At 29.2% G+C, this 24,233-nt stretch overlaps 1 long non-coding RNA gene across 1 annotated transcript; it reads right to left on the reverse strand.

Moving 5' to 3' along the window:
• Positions 1–12,464: 12,464 nt before the first annotated feature.
• Positions 12,465–24,120, reverse strand: LOC122269931 (uncharacterized). The gene is made up of 7 exons (XR_011636855.1): positions 24,104–24,120; positions 23,082–23,096; positions 21,903–21,920; positions 20,146–20,160; positions 18,250–19,576; positions 15,264–16,352; positions 12,465–13,168 (listed from the first exon to the last, which is right to left on the reverse strand). It is a non-coding gene; the product is annotated as an uncharacterized lncRNA (long non-coding RNA).
• Positions 24,121–24,233: the final 113 nt, after the last annotated feature.

The following is a 24,233-nucleotide window of genomic DNA, read 5'->3' on the forward strand; positions in this document are numbered from 1 at the left end:
TGGGTGACCAAGCAAAGCTAGGCACAGATAGCGCTAGGGGTTACAATTCGTCGAAAGACTTCCGAGCAGTGGCGTAGCTACCAAGGGGCTAGGCGGGGCAATGCCCCGGGGCCCTCAAGCTCAGAGGGCCCTCGAATCCTTACCAGAAATCTCGATCGAACTGAACTTTTGGAAATTTCTCCCATTTTCAAAATAAATATGACAAAAAATCGATTTTTTTTAATAATATTTTATTCTATTCTATGGATCTTTCTGAAAATTTGGAAAAAAAAGCATAAAAAAATTCACATTAGATCAAAAGTTATCGAAAAAATAAGTCATACATTTTCCTTAATAAAATATGTCCTGTTTTGTGTTTAAACTCATTTATCTCAAAATGCTATTTTTACACCTTGCGCGCACAATATCTCGAAAACTATTGATTAGAATTGCACAAAAGTTTAACAGCAGGTCTCAAATACCTGTTTCTATAAATTAACGAAGCCATTTGAAGGTGGGATTAATGTATTGACATTTAAAAAAACGAAATAGCAATTTTTTTTGTTAAAATTTTTTAATAAATTTTAAAAAAATTTTTGCATAGAGAAAAAAGTAAAATTATTTGTTCATTCTTCGTCATTTTAGTTTTACCATATATTTCTATACTCACAAAAAAAATCAAGCAAATATTATGTAAACTTTTTCCAGAAGCTTGCGCGCAAATAAAAACAGAAAAATTTTATTGAATTAAAATTTCAATTAATTAAGAAATTTCTTAATTTTTGAAAAAAATTTTTTGCATTGTTTTCAAAATGTAGACTATGTATAGTGTCATATTTCAAAATTTGGTATTTTTAGAATAATTATTATAAAATTGGCAGATGATTGAAAATTGCTCGTTTTCTCTCATTTTTTACCTATTAAAAGGTATGTGAGGCCTTAAGGAATTCCCCTAAATTCTTTCTGTAGGTTGGCAGTGTTGTCAATTTGACGGATAGTGATATGTGCGTTTTATTATTCATCGATGTGCGTTTTATTGTGAATTCGAATTAAGATTTTTTTTTCGAGAACGGTTAAAAAATTAATGCTGTATCAGGAGTAAGTAAGCTAATGTCAATAAACTTTTTTGTACTGGTCAATATAGTGGTTCAATTTTATTTGATTTTACCACTCATATTGATCTCTGTTAAGTCAATAAATTGTGTCAAATCTATAGATTTCGGCTACAGCTCATTGTATAACATGTATTACAGTCTCCACCGTTAAATGTGGTAACACTAACGGTGATAATTGTTTTCCGGAGATTCCCCAACGACACTTGTTGCGTATCATTGTGTTTCTCTTTCCTTTTATTTTACTTTTAACGTCGTCAGTGAACAGTGAGTACCTACCTACTCGAGCACAATCTAATATTGTATTGTTTAAATAAATTAGAAAACTAAAATTATGGATAAAAAGAAGAAACCCAGTGGTGCATTTAAACGCAAACAACGCCAAGAAAGAGAAGATAGTAAACAAAAATTGCCCAAAATTGACAAGTTTTTTAGTCTGCCTTCTGCAAGTACATCTAGCCAAAATATTTCTATTGATAGTGACTCAAATAATGTGGTAACTGCAGTGTTGGTTGAGAAGCCTACTGAAGAAGATTCGACAATTATTGCAGTTGGAGATACCTCCGCCGCCGATCATGTGAACGTGGATGATGTTTGCATGACACACATAAGAGCGGAGGGTTTGGAGGAACCACAGACCTCTACATTTTTCGAAAATGTGTACGACAAATCCTCTTATGACTTGGGAAACTTCACTAAGAAGACATTAAGTGATAACGAAAAACGTCAAATTCTTGATATGGGGCCTTTACAGCCTTCATGACCTTTTCCAACAGACATCAACCAGAACAATAGGTGTTTTTTAAAATCGTACTACGTTTCGTGTTCTAAATATGGGCCAGTTAATCGTTTTTGGTTGTGTTATTCCAAAATACTAGACGCTGCCTTTGTCAACCCTGCTGGTTATTTGCTTCACAAAGGAATAATGTTTGGTGTACGGGAATTCGATATTGGAAGCATTTATCAGAAAGAATTAAACAACACAGTTGTTCGAGTGGCCATTCGGAAGCAAGTGCTGTGTATGAATTTTGGAAAAAAAACGATACTAATACTATCGACAAGTAACGTGAAAATGAAATTTGAAAAGAAGCATCATTTTGGAAAATGGTTCTTCAAAGGTTATTCGATATCATACTTACCCTAGTAAGCCGCATCAAGCCTGGATTTAAACGAAGTCATTGATACTTTTGCGAAAACTAAAGCTAGGAAAAAATTGTAAATATAATTATTATTTAGTCAGTTGGTAGGCCCGACCTTTATATAATAAACCCTTGAATTTCTCAATTTCGTTTTATTAGCCAAACCTACACCAAGTATTAATTGTAATTTATGTTGTTACTGTTTAATATTTTTATTACCTGCCCTGCAGTGCACAAAAAAAGGAGCTTTTGTAGCTTAGCATTTTTAAAGTATTTGTATATTTCATATTTTTATTTGATAAAACCTAATCAGTTTGATAAAAAGCAGTGGGGCCCCATTTTTAAATTTGCCCCAGGGCCCTTGGTTACCTAGCTACGCCACTGCTTCCGAGTTAGTACTTCCGATTGGTTTTTACGCCTGAGTTTGAAAAAACGCGCTATCCAATATTTTGATACCTGTAGTATTTACAGTATAATACGATCTTTCAATCTAACTTTCATTAGAACAAACAACAAATGAATTTTGAAGACTCTGCAAGCTGGCTATGATGCTACCCAAAAAATAACAAAGGGTGCTATTTTGCACAAATATAGCCAAATAAGGGATAAAATTCAAAACATGGCAAAATTTACACTTTTTTATGCTTTGACATTAATTTTGTTACATCTGTTTTAGGCTCACGACCTGTTAGAGTTTATAAGTAACAGAAAACATTAATGAATGGTAAAATTACGCGTAAATTTAAGCACAAATCACAATAATAAAACTTCCTGGAATATTAAGCCTGTTCACACATCGCCTCATAAGCGTAGGGATACACTGGAAGTTTTCTAAATTTCTTCCGGTTTTAGGAAGCTTGTTATTGTTTACATTCAGTTACCCATCCATATGCGAATCGAGGGATGTGCTGATAGAGAGAAGCAGAGAGCTTTACGTGCAATAAAAGCAATTCACAAATCCAGGCTCTTAGTCACATCTCTAAAATCGCATCCATGAATTTTCAGCATATAACGGTCTCTAATTGCATAATACCAGGGAATTTGAAATGTGAGACTAAACCCCGAAACTGGTAATTTTGTAGAATTTCCAATTACTCCATTTGCACTGCTGGGGAAGGGAGCTGTAACGTATTTAATTTTATTTAAAAAAAATTAGTTGTTAGCCACAATTTTAGAATATAAAAAAAATTTAGGAAGGCCTTAAATATATTTGTATATTTTAAAATTAATAAGGTTGCTATTTAATTATACAATTTTAATGATTTCAGAAAATTAACATATATTTAAAAAAGAGCGAAAGAGAGAGAAAGAAAGAAAAACATGATTTGGTCGTTTTGCACAGATTTTTAGGCACGTATTTGCCCGTATTGGACATGGTAAACATTAACAAAGAAATTTTTAGTAAATTAATTAATATTATCATACAGTTAACTCAATGATTTTATATGGAAGTTAATTACTTTAGTTGGGTATCCATTGTTTTTTTTTTTTTTTATCAAATTTTGAAAGAGTTTGCCTATTTTTTTTGACTAAATAAACATTACTACATATTCCTTTAATTCTATTCACTTGATTAAAAGTGGTATTTAAATAGATGTTTTTAGAAACATTAGAATTTCAAGTAATTAGTTTATTTATATTTAAATGAAAATCATTTCTTTTATCGCATAAATCATCAAACCAGTTATTTTTTTTCTTTTTTAATACCCGAATTCAAAAAATTAAAATTAATATTATCATCATGATTACGAAGCAAGATTAATTCCTCGGGGAAAATATTCCTTATTAAAATTGTGCAATCTTGAATATTAAAGATAATTAAATCATCAATAAATCTAAAAATAAATTTAATAATAAGGGTATAATTTTTTTTTTTATAATAGAGTAAAAGTAAGTTAGCTAAGAGAGAGGGAAAACTAGATCCATGCGGTATTGCATCAATTTGAATAAAAATATTTTTTTCCTTGTAAAGATAATTATTAAAAAGACAAAAAATAATTAGAATTTTCCATTAATCTGAATCGTAACTAAGGATATTTTTAAAATTATAGTAATAACTCAAAAGGGCATCTTTTAATTTAGAAAGGGGAATGCTATTGAAATGATCCTGGAAATCAAAAGTCGCAATAGAATTCATTTTATTTTGTTTAATAAATTTCAAAAAAGGTTGATTATTGGAGATAATCCATATTAATGATATTGTTAATAATTTTATTTAAGTAGTTGGAGACAATGGTGGCAGGTTTAGTTTGGTAAGTATTAGACCCACGTCTCATTGTTCTGAACTTTATAGGAATTTTCTAAAATTTAGGACTGATAATTAAGTAAGAAAATTGTACATTGCTAATTTTAATTTTTAAATTTTTAATTTTATATATAAAACTAATTTTTTTAATGATAACATTATTATGCAAATTACTAAGCTTAAAATTTTCACTATTTTTTAACTCCGTATTTAAAGGTTCAACATAGAATTGTTTACAGAAGATTGTATAATTGTTGTTAGCTTTGTCTATGAGGATAATTAAAAAAAAATTTTCTTTGTAGTTGCTTAATTGATTAATTTTTTTTTTCTTTTTGAGTGCTCCTCACGCAATTGTATTGATATGTTTTGTTTGGCTATATCAATACAATATTAGAAAGCACTCCTTTTGGCGGATAAAATCGTGTGAGCTGATGAAAAGATTATATATTTTCATCTTTTTGTTTTACAGCCCTAGTAAATTGAATAATATAAATTGAAGTACAAAATAAACGGACCGCCTAGAATAACTTTTGATATCCGGTCACTTTAAACATAATAATTAATTTGTGTAGATGATATTTCAAGTTACGAAATCAGATACAAAAGCATACTAGCAACAGCAATCTAGGAAATATGATTAAAATAAATTGGTTAGGAGAGCGGTTCAAAGTTGGGATTAAGGATGTTTTTCGAAGGCTCCGCCGTAATAAGAAATGATGCTTTTTCTGCGTATAAAATGCTATTTTTGTAACTGCTGTAAGTTTGACTCATGACTATCTACGCTTATTTTCAAATATAGTCTAAAATGTAATACGGAGAAAGGCCACATTTTCGTGAAAATGAAAAACGTTTATGGTCTAATTGTTTATTAAAAACTTAATCCAATTCTGCATTACTTAGGCTGATAAAAATTTGTAAAAACTGAGAATAAGGCAATGATTTTGATAGTTTTCATCTAGGCGGCTAAATTTCGCTGAATTCGAGATTTTGAAAAAAAGTTTACGTTTAAAACATTTAAGTTACTTGTCTGTTCTAAAGAACTGACATATAAGTAAAGACAATTCATCAGGCAAGATTATATATGTATAGTTTAAAATCATCATGTGGCTTCAAGTAGAAGGCCCTTAAACCATGACTTTTTTATTTTCATCGGCAACGGAGCTTCGAAAAACAGCGTTAATGTTAATTTTNCGACAGAGCTTCGAAAAACAGCGTTATGTTAATTTTTTTTTTTTGCGTATTTCAACATATTTCGAAAAGATTTTAAGCAAATTGAAAAACTTTTGCACACAGCTATAAAACTTAATTATCGAAAGATAATTCCAAGAAAAACTTAACTTTTAGCCCAGATTTATCATTTTTTATTATTTTATTTAGTGATAGTCGAATAAAGTTCGATTTGTCTGGAACTATTAAACCGATTTCACTCTTGACGAAGGATTTTGCCTCGTAAAATTACATTTTTAAAAGTGATGCGAAAAATTTTATACCTTACAATTCAAACATTTTTCTACTATTATTAAATATAATAATAAATATTCATTTAAAGACATATTTTCATAGAATTACCTTTGGATAAACACATTTTGTGATTTGTGTTTTTCAAAAATTTTTCAATTCGCTTAAAATTTCTGGAGATATGGTGAAATACACAAAAAATAAAGTTTACATTAAGGGGTTCAAACTTTGGACTGCTCTCCTGACCAAACTATTGAGACCATAATTCCCAGATTGCCGCTACCCCTTATATTTTCGGGATCGGAAATCTAAATCCTTCGAAAAAAAGGTATGCTTATTTAGAGAAAGTACGTTTTTATGTCTGATTTCGCAACTTTAAATATTGTCTGCACTAATTTATTAGCATAATTAAAGTTACCCCCTCAGACCATTAAGATTGTGTCCTAAGATCCAATCATTAGTTCAAAAGTTGTTCAAAATTGTCCGTTTATTTTTTGCGTACTGTACATGTTTTACAGTTTATAATCTCATCGTTATATTATATATCAGGCCAGTTTCGTCCAAAGTAAAAACTTATTTTTGCTTCATATATATTTTTATACACATAAAGGGTTATAAATTATTTTTAAATCGTGTTCCATTCTTTTTAAATTTTTATTCTTTAAATACATACAATACATATATTCCTACTAACGATTTGTGGCTAGCAACAATATGGTTGCATTAATATACTAACATAATAGTATATAATGTCAATTAAATTCAAATGATTGGTAAAGAAATTNTTTTTTTTAAAAAAATTTCGCTTTTTAAATTTAAATATGTAAATGTTCCTGGCAAAGATTGTTGGTTTTAGTACATAGTACCTCTAAATAATTATGTACTTGTTAAACATTTCTGATGTGCCCAAGTAAAATTATTTTTGCAATTTAAAAACATTCTTGACAGATTTTAAAATATTAAATGCTTTCATGTTTTTACCCTCTGAATATTTGAGTACGATTGTCTTTGGGTTTTGTTTCTGATGTTTTGATAAGTAAAATATCAAATTCTGGAAGAATAAAATTGCGTAATTATTTCTACATTTAATTTCAGTGAAAAATGAAGTAGAAATTTTATGGAAGCAAATAATTTGATTATTATCACAATTATTACAATTTAAAAATTCAAAGAATAATTTTACTTTGATCTTGAATAAATCTTTACATAAAGCTCAGTTTTATTCTATGGAAATGACTGAAATATATAGCAATATTCTACGATTGTCACGATTTTTTTAATTTTTTTGTAACGAAGTTAAAATTTTCACTTAATTCAAATGAAAATATAACTTTACTGCCATATAGTGCTTTTTTTATTGTAACAATTTCATAATGTATTACAACAGCATAATTACAAGTGACAAGAGAAAAATGACCAGTGTAACGACTTTTATAAAATATGTTTTATAAACTAACTAGTTCAATTGAGATTTTGATAAAAGTGACTCATCGTAAAAAGAACTCAAAAACTCTTTGCTTAAAGAGAGATCAAAATAGCTACAAAAACTGTAAGAGGAGTTGCCAAGAGATCCTATCAGCTGATCAAAAGCAGCGCCGGCCTGAGCCGATTTTCAAGTGTAAGTAAAAATGGAGCCCCCTACATTAAGGATAAAAATATATATGCCCGGACTAAAATAAATGTATTTATCCCACAGTGGGCTGATCGTTAAGACACGCTTCCCAGCAAAACATCGAAGTCAAGCATCATTGGCTGCGGTCAGTGTGCGGGTGGATGACCACTTGGATCATGTGCAGTATTGGTCCTCGTTAAACTGTTCTACCGTAAAGTGCTGGACTTCGCGTGAAGGTCGTCGGGCTACCGTAGCGGGGGTGCCATCCCCTCTGCAGAGGATCAAAATTGTGATGGCAAGTCTTAGGATAATCCTCAGGGATGTTTCCCAGACCGTCGCCAATAGCCCATTGCGAAAATCTAGTGCGACGTAAATGTACTTATAATTTTAAAAATAAATTAGTCAACAAGTTTTATTTTTTTTTTATAAAAATGCGATACAAACTACTTATATAATGTACTTTATTTTAACATAATTACTCCTTTTCCACTTGTTTGGGTTGGCCCCCACCTCGCCGATTTACTGCGGCCCACACCTTCAACATCTAACTTCCTACTAACAATTTACCAACTTAATTAATCTTATTATTAAATTTGTAAGCAAATTATTAAAACAAAAAATATTATTAATTCCCTAACCCACTACTGTACCAATGGTTTGTTTTTCTTATTACATGTTTGTGCTGTCCCCTATTTATGTTGTCCTTTCTCTCTTTTCTGTTATCATCAATCTAATTAATTACTAACAACTAATTTAACTAATTTTAAATAACACAGGTCTTTGATTCAGTATTTCATCTATAATTTACGGAGGTGGCCTTATAGGCCAGGTACTCCACCGCACCACTTCTAAGTTTCCGCAGGTTTCCACTTATATAATGTACTTTTATTTAAATTCGATAGACCGGGGGGGATGTCCTACCCTAAGCAGCTTCAGAAGAGGAATCAAAATATTAGATATCTTACATTTTTATCTACTAATCATTTATGCCTGGTATTCAATGAAAAGAATGTATTCTTTGCATAGAATTATAAATCTTACCTTTTTATATTTTGAAATTATTTTATTCGAAAATGATAGAAAAAAAATTGGATGATAAGGTACAACATTTTGTTTTGCTTCATATTTTAATATGGCAAAATACAGAACGTGTACGAAATAGTGCAAAACATTCAAAATTGCTCAAATGTATACATATCGGATTCTTCAGATGTATACAGAAGTTTCATTAAAAATTTTCTTACTTGATTATGCGAATTCACTGCTAAATATTTATTATTAACATTAGTACATTTCTTTATTTCATTCATTTCTCCCAGAGGTATAGATTTGTTATGGGAACATGGAGGACTTTTCAACTCGACAGATTTAACGTGCATCAGACACCATTTACTACACAGGGAGTCGTCGGCCGGCCGGCGGGGATCGAACCAACGAACTCATGGAATAATCTTGTAAAATTTTGTGAATGAAGGTTAGAGGACTATTTCAACCACCCATCATGATTCACCGACTTTGCATAATCAGATTTCCGGAGGGCCGGGCTAGCCTGGTTAGTAGGGCACTATGCCCGTGTCCGAGAGGTCGTGGGTTCGATCTCCGCCGGCCGAAGACTCCCCATGTAGCAGGTGTCTGATGCACGTTAAATCTGTCGAGTCACATAGTCCTTGATGTTCCCATGACAAATCAATACCTCTAGGGGTACTGATCCAGGAGTTTCCTTGTCTTCTGGAGTGGTTCAAAATTACAAGGTTACGGAGTTGAACATTAGTAGTCGTAAATCCAAAATTGGATCGGCTGTCATAAAATATAAAAAAGTAAAATAAAATCAGATTTCCATGAGCCGCGATTTCTCAGAGGATAGAGCGTTCGCCTTCCAATGAGATGAACCGTGTTCGAATCCCAGCGATGACTGGTCGATATGAATTCCACATCCGGCTTACATCTATCGCAGTGCTGACATAAAATATCCATAGTAGTAGTCTGATTATGGATTTGAGTCCCTTTGCCTTGAGGCTAACCGTGGGAGGTTCTCGTGGTCTTCCTTTCCATGTCCACAAGAAGTTCACAAAAAGTCCTCCACGAAGGCAAAATGTCTCCCAATACTTGATCCAGGAGTTTCTTTGTCTTTTGGATTAAAAGTTACAAGGCGACCTAGTTGAACATTAGTAGTCGTAAACCCAAAAATTGAATCGTCTGTCTAACGACGGTTATGATTAAATTTTCATACATTTGGATCACTATAACAATTTAAAAATGTCTGTTACTGATGTTTTGCTTAAAAACAAAAATGATTTTAATCAATCCAGTATTTAAATTTCGTTGGCTAGATAGAAAAAGATTTCTGACAACTTCGATAGGGGAGTAATCCTCAGATGAAGCTATGGAGGGAGACGGGTTACTCAACGTTACCTCTATAATAAGGGTTGCTACTCAAATCTGAAAAAAAAAATTCCTTGTGTTTTCCCTGTATGTACATATTATACGCAATATATTAAGAGGAAACAACAATTACTGTGCTCTTGTGTGAGCTATATTGGGCTAACTATATTTATTAGTTTTAATTGCTTGAATAACAGCTGAACATACTTAAATAATGCAATAGTAAATTAAATAGTTTAGTATAGCTGAAATATCATGGTTAAATATTCCATAGATTACGTTTTGCGTGGTCACCATTTTTTAAAAGATAAAAATGAGAAACGAAATTCCTTGTATTTTCCAAGTTTGTAAAGAAAAAATCAAAATCCCCAGCATTTTCCTTGTTATTTTAGGTGATTTTTAAATTCTCTGTATTTTCCAGGCTTTCCCTGTTCTCCCTGTGGAGTGGCAACCCTGATAATATTATTTAACTTTCGCCTTGTATCTTCACTTATCCTTAATTTGTTGTTAATCATGTACAGTAAACAAAAGAAAGAGAACAAAAAAGAAGAAAGAAAGACGGAAAAGAAACGGTTCACCCTTAAACGGTATTTGATTCGGCAAAATGTTTTGGAACTATCTCAAAGAAATCTCTCAAAATATTTATAACAGTAAACTGTAACAGTGGTGTAATATGTTCATTACGACGGGAAAAAAACGTACTATCTCAGTAGAACCATATTAAAATTTAATTTCATTACATTTAACACTCGAAATTAACCCAAAAAACCGATTTTCATAAAAGTTTGGCAATTACAAACGAACATTTGGCATAACAAATGAAATGCTGCCAATTTTATGCATCGGGAAGAAACAGATCTGTATTCTAACATTAGAGCAACTGAACCGTTATATCTGTTGAACCGTTGACTTTGAACTGTTATATCTGTTAAACTATTAAAGCCAGCTTATCGAAATTGCTCGTGAAAAAAAGTGAGAGAATCGAATTTAATCAAAAAAAAAGATTCTTTGTTCACAAAAAAGGGTGTTTTTTGATCAAGCTAAACATATAATATGTCTTGGTTTCTTTAATTGTTTTTCTTATTTTAAGAAATTTTTATTGAGATATTACCAACACGATTTTTCATAATGAAATTCCGACTTACCATTCAAAGGTTATAGAGCTGATTCGTTTTCCTGACTTTTCGTATTTTATGACTAGTGTTTTAGAAAATTCCTTTAAGATGTTAATTAAATACAAGTCATTTGTGAGAGTCCGATACCGACTACCACGTCTAATCACGTCTCTTTTTCTGAAATTTAGCAAATTCGAAATTTATTGCATTAACACTGACTTGATATATCAGGATTTTTACAGTCATCTCCGTTTCAGTCACAGGCACTGAGATTCTGCTAACATCGTTAATACGTAAGTATTGCACATATATATATATATATATTTTTAAAATCTGGAAAACATCCTCTCCACAAGTATATCACTTGAAATTTAACAAGGAAATTGACCTTTTTACTCCGCATCAAAACTATGATTTTTTTAAGTTGCAATTCTTTTAGGTCCGAAAAGGCAATCCATAGGCCTAAAAATAAATATAAAATGATATTTCTTAGATCAAAACATTTCTTCGATTCTCGTATATTAGTTAAAAACCTCAGATTTGAGCTACAAAAAAAAAAATTTTTTTTTTTGCCTCAAAAAGTGGGAAAAATTGCTAAATGAATGCGTGTAAGCGCTATTAAGCATCACCTCCTACATCAAAAAGCCACCACACGGTCTTTTACAGGTAGTCCGCGCAGACTATTTAAAATTTGAACCAGTGGTGCGCATGAACCCAAAACCTTGTATAAAAGTTCGTTCGTTCGTTGTAGTGGAACTGGGCGTCTGAGGCCTTACGGCCCTTTTCCCATTCATCTTGAAGTTAAACTTAGAAACATACATGACAAAATTAAAGTTTGGGGAGCAAATGGAGTTCTTGAGAAAAGAAAAATGGCACTTTACCATTATTAGGCAATGACAAAATTATAAGTAATAAAAATGTACATGAAAAAGGCTAGAAAAGGCTTTATTCTGTTATACAGTATACGTTCTAGAATTTTACCAAAAATACACAGTAGGCTGATTGGTCTAAAGCTCTCGGGTAAGGTTAGGTTTTTGTTTGCTTTGGGAATCAGAATAATGGAAGCATTCTTCCAGTTTGTGGGAAAATAATTTAAGTGCAGACAGGCATTGTAAATATCTGTTAAGGTGGAGATGTAAGTATTCGGTAAAAGTTTAACCATTTTATTCTTAATATTGTCATCACCTGGTGCCTTCTTTGATTTTAGTTTCTTGATAATATTTTGTACTTCATAATTATTGGTGGGTTCAATAGGGGTGACTTGGGAATTAGAGACTAGGAAGTCCGAGACAGTGGTATTGACAATATTATGTGTGCCGATATCATAGTCATCATTAAGGGAGAATTGTTTAGCCATATGTGTGGCAAAAGCTTCTGCCTTGTCAGTGTTAGTACATGCAAAGCCATTATCTGTCNCCAGGAGTATCAATAACAACTTGCAAGCTGCATACATTTCTCAAATTTCTGTATTGTTAGAGAAAACTACAATAGAGGAGAATTTTTTCTATTTTTCTGTAAAAATTAGTAGTATAGACAAATATAACGGTTCTTAATTATAATTATTTTTATGTGTTACAGTGTGCTGAAATTACTCCACTGTAATAAGGACAGATAATACCGAGAAGAGAAGAAAAAAGAACTCACACCTCTGACCGTATTCGAACCAGGTACCTTTCGAACGTGGCAACTGTTCCCTTACCACCATATAGAGGGTCGGCCACTCTTTATCTTGTTTCGTTTAAATATAATTTTATCCAAAAGGTTTTTCCTTCAATTTTTTAATGGCCAAAAAATATTTTCATAATGATGCAAAAATTTTATTTCGAAATAAATAATAAAAAACACTTCAAAAGAAGACTATTGTGAGCTTTTGGTATAAAGCAATTTTTGGTAGAAATTAAGTTCTTTTGTAAAACTTTAGTTTTCGTTTTAAATCTTATTAAACTACATAATTTTAAGGGTCGAAATCTAAAATTTAATCATTGATCTCGTTTCTTTAGATCTAGAATAATCCTAAGTCTGCGTTTATGTTTTGTTTTGGAACAGTTTTGGAACATCAACAATAATTAAATAATCGACATAATTACAGCAAAAATAATTATTATACATACTCTTTTCTTTTGTAGCTGTAAAATAGAAATATTATACTGGATTACACTTTTTGAAATGTCTCGCCAAAATATATATCTAATTATTTATAGCTAAATTAGCTTTACTATGTATAACTGAATGTAGTTGTTGCTAAACATATTACATATTATATATTCAGCTACAACTCAGTCTGTATACTAAATAAAAACGGGGGGAGGGGAACTCACCTGCCTTTCTTAAATATGTTTTAATAAATTGTTATTTATTCAAATTTTTTATTGTAAGGAACTGCATAATGATATCTGATGCTTCTTCCAAACACGAGGTTAGTTTTATTCATCAAATCAACAGAGGGGAAAAGGTCAATAAGAGGGATTATACTTCCACCTTTCTATCTGGACAAGTACGGTATTGTTTTCCAAATATTAAAACACTCTGTGTCGAATGAAACCAACTCCAAAACAATATGATTTATATTTAAAAAGTTGTAAATGGTTTTACTTATAAAAAGTACAACTTATACTTATGCTTGCTTACATGTCTGACATTTTTAACAGACAAATTTGACGCTTAGTTCTTTTACTGTTTAGTTCTTACTGTTAGTTCTTACGCTCACTCAGAAAAAAAATTAAGTTTATAGTTTCATAATACTTCATGTGTAAAAGAGTATATGGTAGAGTTCCCTTATAACTGTTAAATTATTAACCATATAGACTTGGTTTTAAACAGCTCGATTGAACATATAACAGAGCATAGAATCCAATTCATCGCTGATCTATAAAACATATTTTAATATTAAAATAGTTTTAAGAACAAAACAGTTTTTATATATTCAAGGTTTTGTAACTTTTGAACTATTAATCCTATTGACTTAAAGTTATCTTATGTTTTAAAAAAGTAAAGAAATAAAAAAATTAAAATTAAAATAATAAAATGAAATAAATAAAAAATTCAAAAAATTCCATTGAAAACAATATTCTACATGATTAGATTAAATTTTGTACGTGTCACAATCCTTCGTCCCTTTAGTTAATTCAAGATGATTAGTGTGAATGAACAATCACCGCATATCCATATTGAGCCTAAACCAAAACTTTTAATCCAATTTTCAGTTTTTCTCTAAATGTTACCATCAACAACTAGTTAGAAATTATAGTTTAGAACTGCATTATATAAAAATGGAGAAATTACTCAACGATGGGTAAATTGATTTAGTTTCTGCTATGCATAAAGTTCTTTTACAGGAAACTTTAAGAGTATTCACTTTCAAAAAAGGCAGTTAAATTAAAATAAGGTCAAAATTTCTGTTTTTCGCAACTTGGGGCTTCATTTTAAGGTCTCGTCAAAAGTGCTTTTTAAGTAATATTTATTACCACCCAAAAAATTTGTTCCTCAGTGGTTTATTGTTGCAATATGTAAATTTTTAAAGTCAAAATGTAAGAAAAAAGGCCTTTTTTTAATGAGATTTAAATGACCTTAGACCTTTATGTGATTGATTCTTGGCGTAAAAAGTATCGCCAAACATAAATCGATGCATTTCTCTTTAAATACCAAATGCATACCTGCCAACCTTTCGAGGATGATTTTCCCCAGTGGTAGTGGGAAGGAATTTAAATTTCAAATTTAGGCTGAAAAATACGCTATATTTTGAGCAAGTTTGTGCGGACAGCCCAAGTGTATCCCATACTAATATATATACTTAATTTTTTTTAAAAATAGTGGTGGTCAAAAAGATTGTAAATTAAGTTTATAAGTGCAAGAAACATATAGAAAGCATACATTTAACTACCACTTAAAACATAGAAATAAAATTTTACGCCAAATGTGTAAAAGTTGGCAGGTATGCAAATGGCCTTCAATTTTAGCCTCTCAAAAAATGAAGAAATAAAACTTTATTTATTTACTTGCGATTATTATTATTATTTGCAAAATGAAAAATAAAAATCAGGTGCTAATTAGTTTTACATAAAGAATAGTTTTGAAATTAAAAAAAGAATTTTTTTTTCAAGTATTTAACCCTGTTTTATTCTTGAGAAAGCAGGCTCTTAAAATAGATTTCTTATTCAGTTCCCAAATTATAAAATAGATATAAAAAAATATTTAAGTAAAATATAATAAAAAAATACTTACAGTCATCTAATTTTTGGACTGTAAAAAAAAATCGTAGAAATTTATTTATACAGATAAAAAAATTAACACTTAGTAAATTAGTAAAAATTTTAAGCATTTTTTATGTTCATTGGATGCAACATTCGTAAAAGTACTAATTTGAAATCTTAATTGTGAATAAAAATTTGTACTTTAAAAATTTCAGTATCATTTTTGTACAAACTTCTCTGGTAAGATTGACAGTTTAAGTAAGAAATTTTTATTTGAGAAAACTAATCGATGCTGATCGATCGTCTATTTTAAAGAGTTTTTCATTTCGCCCAGGACTGAAGGTTAGGTTCAACAGCTGAAGGTTACTCTGGTTACCCAGGTTAACTGAAGGTTACCCAGGACTGAAGGTTAGGTTCAACAACAAACTTCTCAATGCAAGGATATCACACAGACAAATAAATATTTTTGAAGAAGTCATTGAAGTGGCTGATTTCAATAACCAACAGTTATTGAAGAATGACACTTTTGAGATCAGCGATAGTTTTGCTAAGCTTATTTGCGTGAATTTAATTTTTGGTATCAATCCCTAAAGATTAAGATTGAGGGAATAGGGTGGCCGCCGAGCAATAGATTGCTGGTCAGATATGCTGTATTCCAACTTTTTCACCGAAAACGGAACAAACACTAAAAAAAGAGCACGTCTTAAAAAAATCCTTCATGTTCTTTATAGAGCCGCCAAATTTTAATTGAATCTCGTCAGCAACGGTTCAAGGTTTTCAAGGTTTGACTTCTTCCCAAAGTTAAGTGTTTGTCATTTTGTTTCTATAAAGACCCAGTGATTGTTCTTGGCACAATTTTAAGAGCACTACCTTATTTGAAAATTTGATAAGGAAATTAAAGTATTATAGCAGCATTATATTGTAAGGAAATAATTATAGAAAACAACTCGATGATAATTAGTCACTAAAATCTAACGTTTATATTTATGAAAGCTCATCTCCCGAAAAAGAATCAAATGTAAATCATTTTGACTCAGCAAAATTCAATGAGTGTTCACTGGTAAAATTCAAAAGTAATTAGAAAAAGAAATAAAAAAGCACTCACATTTCTTGAGAAATTCTAAAATTGAAATAGAGATTCATATAAAATTACATGTCAAATATATGAGAATTATCACAATTTTATAAATATTTTTAAAAAAAGTTATAGGTAGAGAGAACTCGAACAGTTAACTAATTTTTATTTTTTTAGTTAAATTCTTATTTGGGCAACATTTATTTCCTCTTCCATTGGCGGGACAGCCCTTGAATGCTACTCATGAATGGCAACAAAATATTTTGAATCACCAGGCTGACATACAAATTTGCAGACAAGGTTCATGGAATAACCGGGAGAGTGTTCCTGCTACCATAAGAAACAGCTCTTCAGACCATAACTCCCCATGTAAGTCCAGTGTGTCGAGGTCGGGGATAGGTCGGTAGCAGGAGCTCACGCGGACTCCATCTTAGCAATATGCTGCTGTCACTGGAATCAAAGCTGAACACATCAGAAAACACAATAGATCTCTACACGGTCTTTCAGTGAGCTCTAACTCGACACCATTCGCATCGTAAACGGTTGTGGTTTGGAGTAAGTGGAACGTAGGAGTCTCGCTCGGAACTGTAAGGAGGAAAAAAAGCCATCGAAAAGTCCTCCATAAAGGCAAATTTCTTCCAAAACTTGATCCAGGAGTTCCCTTGTCTTCTGCATTGAATTCAGAATTATAAGGCTACGGAGTTGAACATTAGTAGCATTTAACCCAAAAATTGGATCGGCTGTTCAATGATTGGATGGCTGTTCAAAAATAAAATAAAATCATTCACAGTGGATACATTTCAATCCAGTCTTTCCGCAATATCGCAAAAAGAAAGCACTATTACACGACAACGTTTAACATCATTGAGCTGCTGATAATGTCTTCTTCAGCTTCTTAAAAGCATTCTTGGCGATCAACAAATCTCTATGTGAAAATTTTACGAAAAATAAAGCAACTCTGATTTCCATGTTCACCAAACTTATGCGCCAAGCACGAAATTTGAATAGACACCTTCTTTTAATTGTACGAACAAGACTACCAAATTTAGTTTATCTAGCACAACTCCTTCCAGGTGTTGAAATTCATTCATTGACTTGGGATTCATTAAGTTTTAATTTGTGTCCTTTAGTGAGCATACTTACATTTATTTCTAATAAGAATTTCTAACAGAAATTTCAAAAATATTTGCTGAAGGTGGCCCTTACAATCACCTTGTATATCAAAAAAATTAAGAAGATGAAAACATGAATTGGTATCAAGTTCCAAAAATATATTTCATCATTACATAGATTGTTAAATCTAAAATTTTTTTATCTAATCTTAATATATATTTCAGAATAATATTTTAACACTTTGACTCAGAATTGTCATTAATTGTATTTTTCATACTTCTTTTCATTATTTTGTACTAATTTAGTTAAAAATAATGAAAAATATTATATTTAACATTTTAATAATGTATGGTTAGGAAATACAGCATGAAATACCAGTTTATTTTTCTACGTAAAAGTTGGATTCTTCCCTACATGGTTCACATTCAAGCAATAATTTTTCAAATTTATATTCATTTGCAGTTATTTAGATCTAAGAGAAACAGTTATTCATCATTGAAATTTCATCAATTTTCGAAATAAAATATTGGCAAATTTTTTAACATGAACGAAAAAAAAATTTCTAACTACTTTTTATAGATTTCATATTTTATTACAAATATGATTCCTACAATTTAACAAATTTTTAATAACTTTTAGACTGAATTTTTAATAACTATTATTTAATAACTATTAGATTAAAAAATATTGAAATATATTTTTGCTTGTAATTATAGCGTCAGAAAAAAAAAGGTAGACAAGTGTTCCATCTGCCTCAAAGGATTAATACTAATTTCTTTTCAGAACTTATGCATTTTGTAAAAAACGAAAATTTAACGAATTTACTTACGTTTCTTAGCAGCTTCTGTAATTTCCAATTTATTCAACATTAATTATTATTAAAAACAATAAATTGCATTTTTATAGTTTATTTATGTATTAAATAATAAAATAATTTTACATTTATCACTTTAATTATCAATTTCAGTTTGTTAGACATAGCATTGTATTTGTTTCAATCTCTTTATCAGATAGATGTTACAGAATGTGCAATCTGAATTTAGTTTTTAAAATGTAGAATCATTGTTATGAAGTTATTATGAATCATTATCTGGTGTCGTACAACGCACCTTAAAATCATTTACGGTAAAATTGATTATAATGATATTTTTTAGAATAGAGTATCACTATTATGAATATTTTGTAAATTGTGGCTTCGATATTAAGAATCCTTTGTGTATCTAGAATATAATTGCATATAAATTGCTTACAAAATATTGCAGTATTTTGTAAGTTAAAAAATAATCTGAATGTACTTTTCAGTTTATATTTTTCATTAGAGAATAAATATTTTAGAGCGTTACCACTTTAAAACAAGTAGCAATTTTCGATAAGTGCTTTAACTCCATCAAAAATGTCCAAAAACTATCAAAACTTATACACAGAGGAAAAACTGTTTTTTCAGTCAAATTTAGATGCTAAATATTTTCTTAACACATTACCATTACTTAATAAAAATTTAATAAACTTAACTTTTACATTTTGAAAGTATTTCAATGATTGTTCAAGTTTCTTAAAAAGTAAGTGGGCAATTATGTATCAAAATTTTTTGTCTCAGAAAGCGTTTTAATTCATTGCAAAAAAAAATATTTAATTTCAAATTCTTGAAATGTTTGACATAAAATATTAAAATATACATTACATACTTTTGTCTGAAAAAATGAAACAAAACTTGTATAAATTAAATAATAATAACAGTGATAATTTTTTAAAGATACTATTACATCAAACTTAAATAGGCCTATCTAAAAAATGCATTTGGCCTCCCAGTCGCTGTGGTGGGTTTAAGCTTTGCCCTAAGACGGAGTAGATAGAGGTTCAATTCTTGAGGAAAAGGATAGCTGTTTGGTTGGACTTTCTCCAATGGTGTTTTATCGTGTAGAATCTAATTTTATGTCAATTCTTCGACGTTTAAAAGTTTCGGAGTTTAAAATCCACACTTGGTAGAAGGGTTGGAGAGAGTGATATCTTATGCAGAAGGCGAAATTTCTCTCTCTCCTTCTGTTTTATAATCAATTTTGCAAATCGTCAACTATTTTGAGGCACTTAATATGCATATTGATTAAAATGTAAGGCAGATAAATAAAAACTCTTCTTACCTTTTCCGAGTGCCTCGACTGAAAAAATAATTATGTCAAAATTATTTTTAAAAACAATGAATTGAATTATAAGTACGAAAATAATGCATCTCTGCATTAGATAGATTTTGAAACACAGATATATTATTTTTAAAGAACGAGAAAAATATGTCAAAAACGTTAAGAGTCAAATTATTATAAAGACGTTTAAAGACATTTAATATTATTTTGACTCTAAACGTCTTTATGATAAATTATTTTATAAATTATTATTAAAAATTATTAGGAAAACTTTTAGAGTCAAAATAATATTAATAAGATTAAAACATTTGTTCCAAAATTTATCCTTTATAATTGTCATCATTTTTGTATGATTAAAAATATTGATTTATAATATTAACTGTATCAAAGATCAAAAATCAAGATTAAAATATAGTCACAATTCTTTTAGATATATGTTTGTCCTTCATTCATTCATTTGTCATTCGCAGAAATTACGTACACACAAGTATTGTATAAGTTTCCAGTAAGCAAAAAAATAAACATTAAAATGTTCAGTTTCTATTGTTGTTATAGACACAAATTATATAAATTTAAATAATACTTACGTCCTTGTTTAAACTCTGTAAAAATTAATAAAAACAAGTACAGCAATGGTCTTTAGATAATTAATTTATTTTGTAAAATTAAGAAATTACATTATACTCTAAAATCTACGTTTAATTTTCAATTATAAATTATATCAAAATATTTGAATAAATATGGTTTATATCTAAATATAGTAAGGACTATAATATAAATAAAACTTTTGTATTTTAAATTTGTTACTTGTTTTGTATGGAAACAGTAATTCTAATTGCTTATGTTGGCTTCTAATTATTGTATTTCTAAATGGAGTTACTCTAGTTATCTAACTTTATTTATTTTATTATCAAAAATCTTTCTACTTTTAAATTACAGAAAACAATGTTTTCAAATTTTGCATTGGAATATTGCGTATCAAATAAATCTTAATGAAATGCTATTATTGTTTTCAGATTCAATTATCGATATTCCTTCGATTGTAGAATATAAAAATATAACAATCGAAGAATATTTAAAAGCCTTCAAGGTAAACCTTTATTTTTTATACAGCTGTAAGTCAATCAAGCATATTGTATACAGTTTCCACTTCATCAACTAATTTTGATATCTGGGAATCATACAACATTTTGAAAATTTATTTTAATTTAATTAATGTTTTTTTCTAGCATCTCACTTTTTAACTTCTAATATATATATTTAAAAATCCTTAATCTTCTTAATTTAATTTAATTAATATTTGAAATCCTAATGAAAAATGAAATCATAAAAATATGAACAGTCAACAAATTTATATTTAGAAAAAGCGATAACTTAAGCGAAATCTAACTTAACTAACTTATCACACTATTACTGAAAGCGAAGGAAATAAAAATATCAAAACGAGTTTGATTGCAAGAAAAAGTAGTGAAAAGTTAATAGGCAATTACTAGAAACTACTACACGTTTAATCTGGCAATGAAACTTGTTTCGATATCAATCTCATTATTTTTACAAGTGATTAGACAGCTTTTAATGGAATTTTTTTCCCCACTTAATCAAAAAAAAAGTTTTTAATATAATTGATTTGGGGAAGATTTCTTTCTCGATAACCTTCCAAATATGGCTTACACATTGCATTAAGCAAAGAATAGTATTGGTTCATATGAAATTTCCAAATATGATATGAACTGGTCGTAAAGTGGGTCTCCTTATATGAACTGGTCGTAAAGTAGGAATTATCATACGTTTTTTATTAGTGAGACGTAGTTTATAGCAAAAAATTTATCTAATTATAAAAAAAGCATCAATTTTTGTTAACTTTTTCATTTTTATAGTTATTATATTAAAATTTATTTGTTTTCTAACAAAAATTATTAAAGATTTTATATTTCTGATTGAAGATATATAGTCATCCACTCTGTCATATTTTTGGTAGCAATTTCACTAACCACTAAGGCAAAGTTTTACTAACTCCTGATCTTGTTCATTGAACAATATTTTTCAGAGTAGCTAATTAATTTCAAAGAAACGAAACCATGTGTAAACATTTTTATGATTCATTGTACAGTAGTTTATAAAAATTTATGGGTCTTTACTATTTCTTCTTCCTTTTTTTAAAAAAAAATTGTCTCGCCCAAAAATTTAACTTTAGCAGTTGTTACATTCTTAAGTTTTTTTTTTAAATTACAGAAATTAAGCTGGTCGAAAATTTTATTTATTTTAATTTACTTCGCTACCCATGTTAGAAAAATCGCGAAAATTCATTGCTCAAATAAAAAATAAAATTTAAGAAACAAATTACCTGATAGAGTGCCATCAACTGAAAATGAAGAAAAAGAAAAAAAATTAATCAATAATGCTTTTTATATCTTTTCATTACTACGGTATTTTTCTCCTAAATTTGTAAATTGAATCTCTTGACGAATTTGCCATTAAAAAAAGCTTTGTCGCTCAGTTATAGCATATTCTAACATTTTTTTAAGGAAAAAAAATTAACTATTCTACTTAAAAAGGCCTTTGAAGAATATTACTATTAAACAGCAGACTTATTCGTTTGCAACGTTGAGTTGGCAAATAAAACATTCTTTTGCAATAACTTTTACATTTATCAAAAGAAAACAGACTTTTGCAATCAAATTTTAAATATTTTTAAGAAGCAAAGAAAACATGATATTAAAACAGTGAAAATATATTTTAAAGAAAAAATGCAAGAAAATTAATTTAGCTTAATGGCGTTCTTGAAGAAAAAAAAACAACATAAGCAAGCTAGATCAATCTTCACTCGATTCTGAAATGTTTTGTTGGAAACTAAAAAATCTTTTGCTAGCCAACCAATTTTATTTAACTTTTTAAGATTTGAAGAAAGGAATTTTCGCTGTTAGAAATTTTCTCAATATTGAAATTCAAGAGTTGAGACTTGAATATCTAAAGCTTATAAGCGAGTACTCACAAATATGAAGTATGCATATCAATACACGTAATCATTGTTTGCTATCAGCTTTTCGATTTATAGAGCTTATGCAACTTTTTATAAAGTTCATGGTATTTTTATTTTAAGGATAAAAATATAAAGCATAAAAATTTCGAAGTTAATGTTTAGAAGAAGTCGATAAAAATTTGGTATCAAATTTGGTATTTGTAATTTGGTATCAAAAAGTTTTTTGTAGTACAGCATAAATTTAAATGACTGGAAATTAAACTGAAAAATTAAAATTAAGAATATTTTTTTAGGAAATTACCAGTGACGAATAATTGTAGTAATTCTTTAATATTTGATTACTATATTTAGCTTGCAGATTGGTTTCTAGCATGCATTTTTCATTTTAGGACTTAAACATTAAAGAATAACTATAAATGAAATAAAATTTAAAAAACGTTTAATGGGAAAACGTAAGGGTCCTCATCAGGACACATCCTTTACGATAAATGCGATATTTCTGAATAAAAAATAATTATCCTAAGATAAATATATATATCTTACCCTTTGATGCACTGTCTGAATAAAATGAAAAATAAACATTAAATACATTAATTTAATACAAAATATACTGACAATTTGTTTAATTGAAAGTCTCTGTGACGTTAAAACAGCAATCACCCCTTATATGAGCATTTTGAGAATCTTATAATTTATCCCATGTTATTTAGGAGTCAAAAATTGTTATTTAGGTTAAAAATAAACATTAACATTATGTGGATAACCAATTTCTGTGGTCAATAAAAAAAAAGAGAGAAGAAAATGAAGAAAACCTAATAATGACTGAACATACTGGTCTGAAATAAACTCATGAGCATTCAACAAATATATCGATTTCTGACGAAATCTCTTATTTATTTCAGTCCGGATTCTTCAAATAATAATAATAATGGTTTTGCCTTTTACAACACTTAAATAATAGTTTGCAATCATTAAAGTATACATTTTTTACTTCATTTTTAATAAAGATTCTAAAGTTTCATAGCATGAGCGGTGACTGCGGAAAACCGTATAATATCTCTTTCATAAGCTCCTAAAATAAAGCTACACTTCAGATTTTTTGTGATAAAATATTTAAAACAAAGCGAAGGAAATTAATTGTTTCTGTATAATGTACCTTTTCTATGTCTTAATATTGAAAATTTACATATAAAGATATCTGACTAAACAGAAAAAAGATAATATATAAAACGTTATGATGCTGATTTTAGGAGTAGATTTTTTCGCGTTCAATATTATAAATAAAATGAAAAAACAATATTAATTTTTGTAACTGAGAAATAATTTATGGACGAGTATTTATACATTTAACTTTCATATTAAACTGTACAGTTTATTTAGGAATATTATAATCAGACAAATTGCTAAAAAAAAGTACATAATCAAGCTTCTAAAACCTAATTCAAGCTACAAAAATATATGGAATTTTTTTTTAAAAATTATGTGAAAAATTTTCAGAGATATTCAAAGTTTCATACGCAATGAGTGAATTTTTTAAATTTTTTAAGGCAAAGTTTGTAACATACCTCCAAAAGCAATCTCTAAAATGTGAAGAAATATGATTAGAAACTTAATAAAGCACACTCTTATAAGTCGATAAATCAATGTTATATTTTAATGCAGTGATGAAAGTTAGTATATATATATAGAAACAGC

This window comes from Parasteatoda tepidariorum, chromosome 1, assembly GCF_043381705.1.
Source record: "Parasteatoda tepidariorum isolate YZ-2023 chromosome 1, CAS_Ptep_4.0, whole genome shotgun sequence".
Lineage (NCBI taxonomy): Eukaryota > Metazoa > Arthropoda > Arachnida > Araneae > Theridiidae > Parasteatoda > Parasteatoda tepidariorum.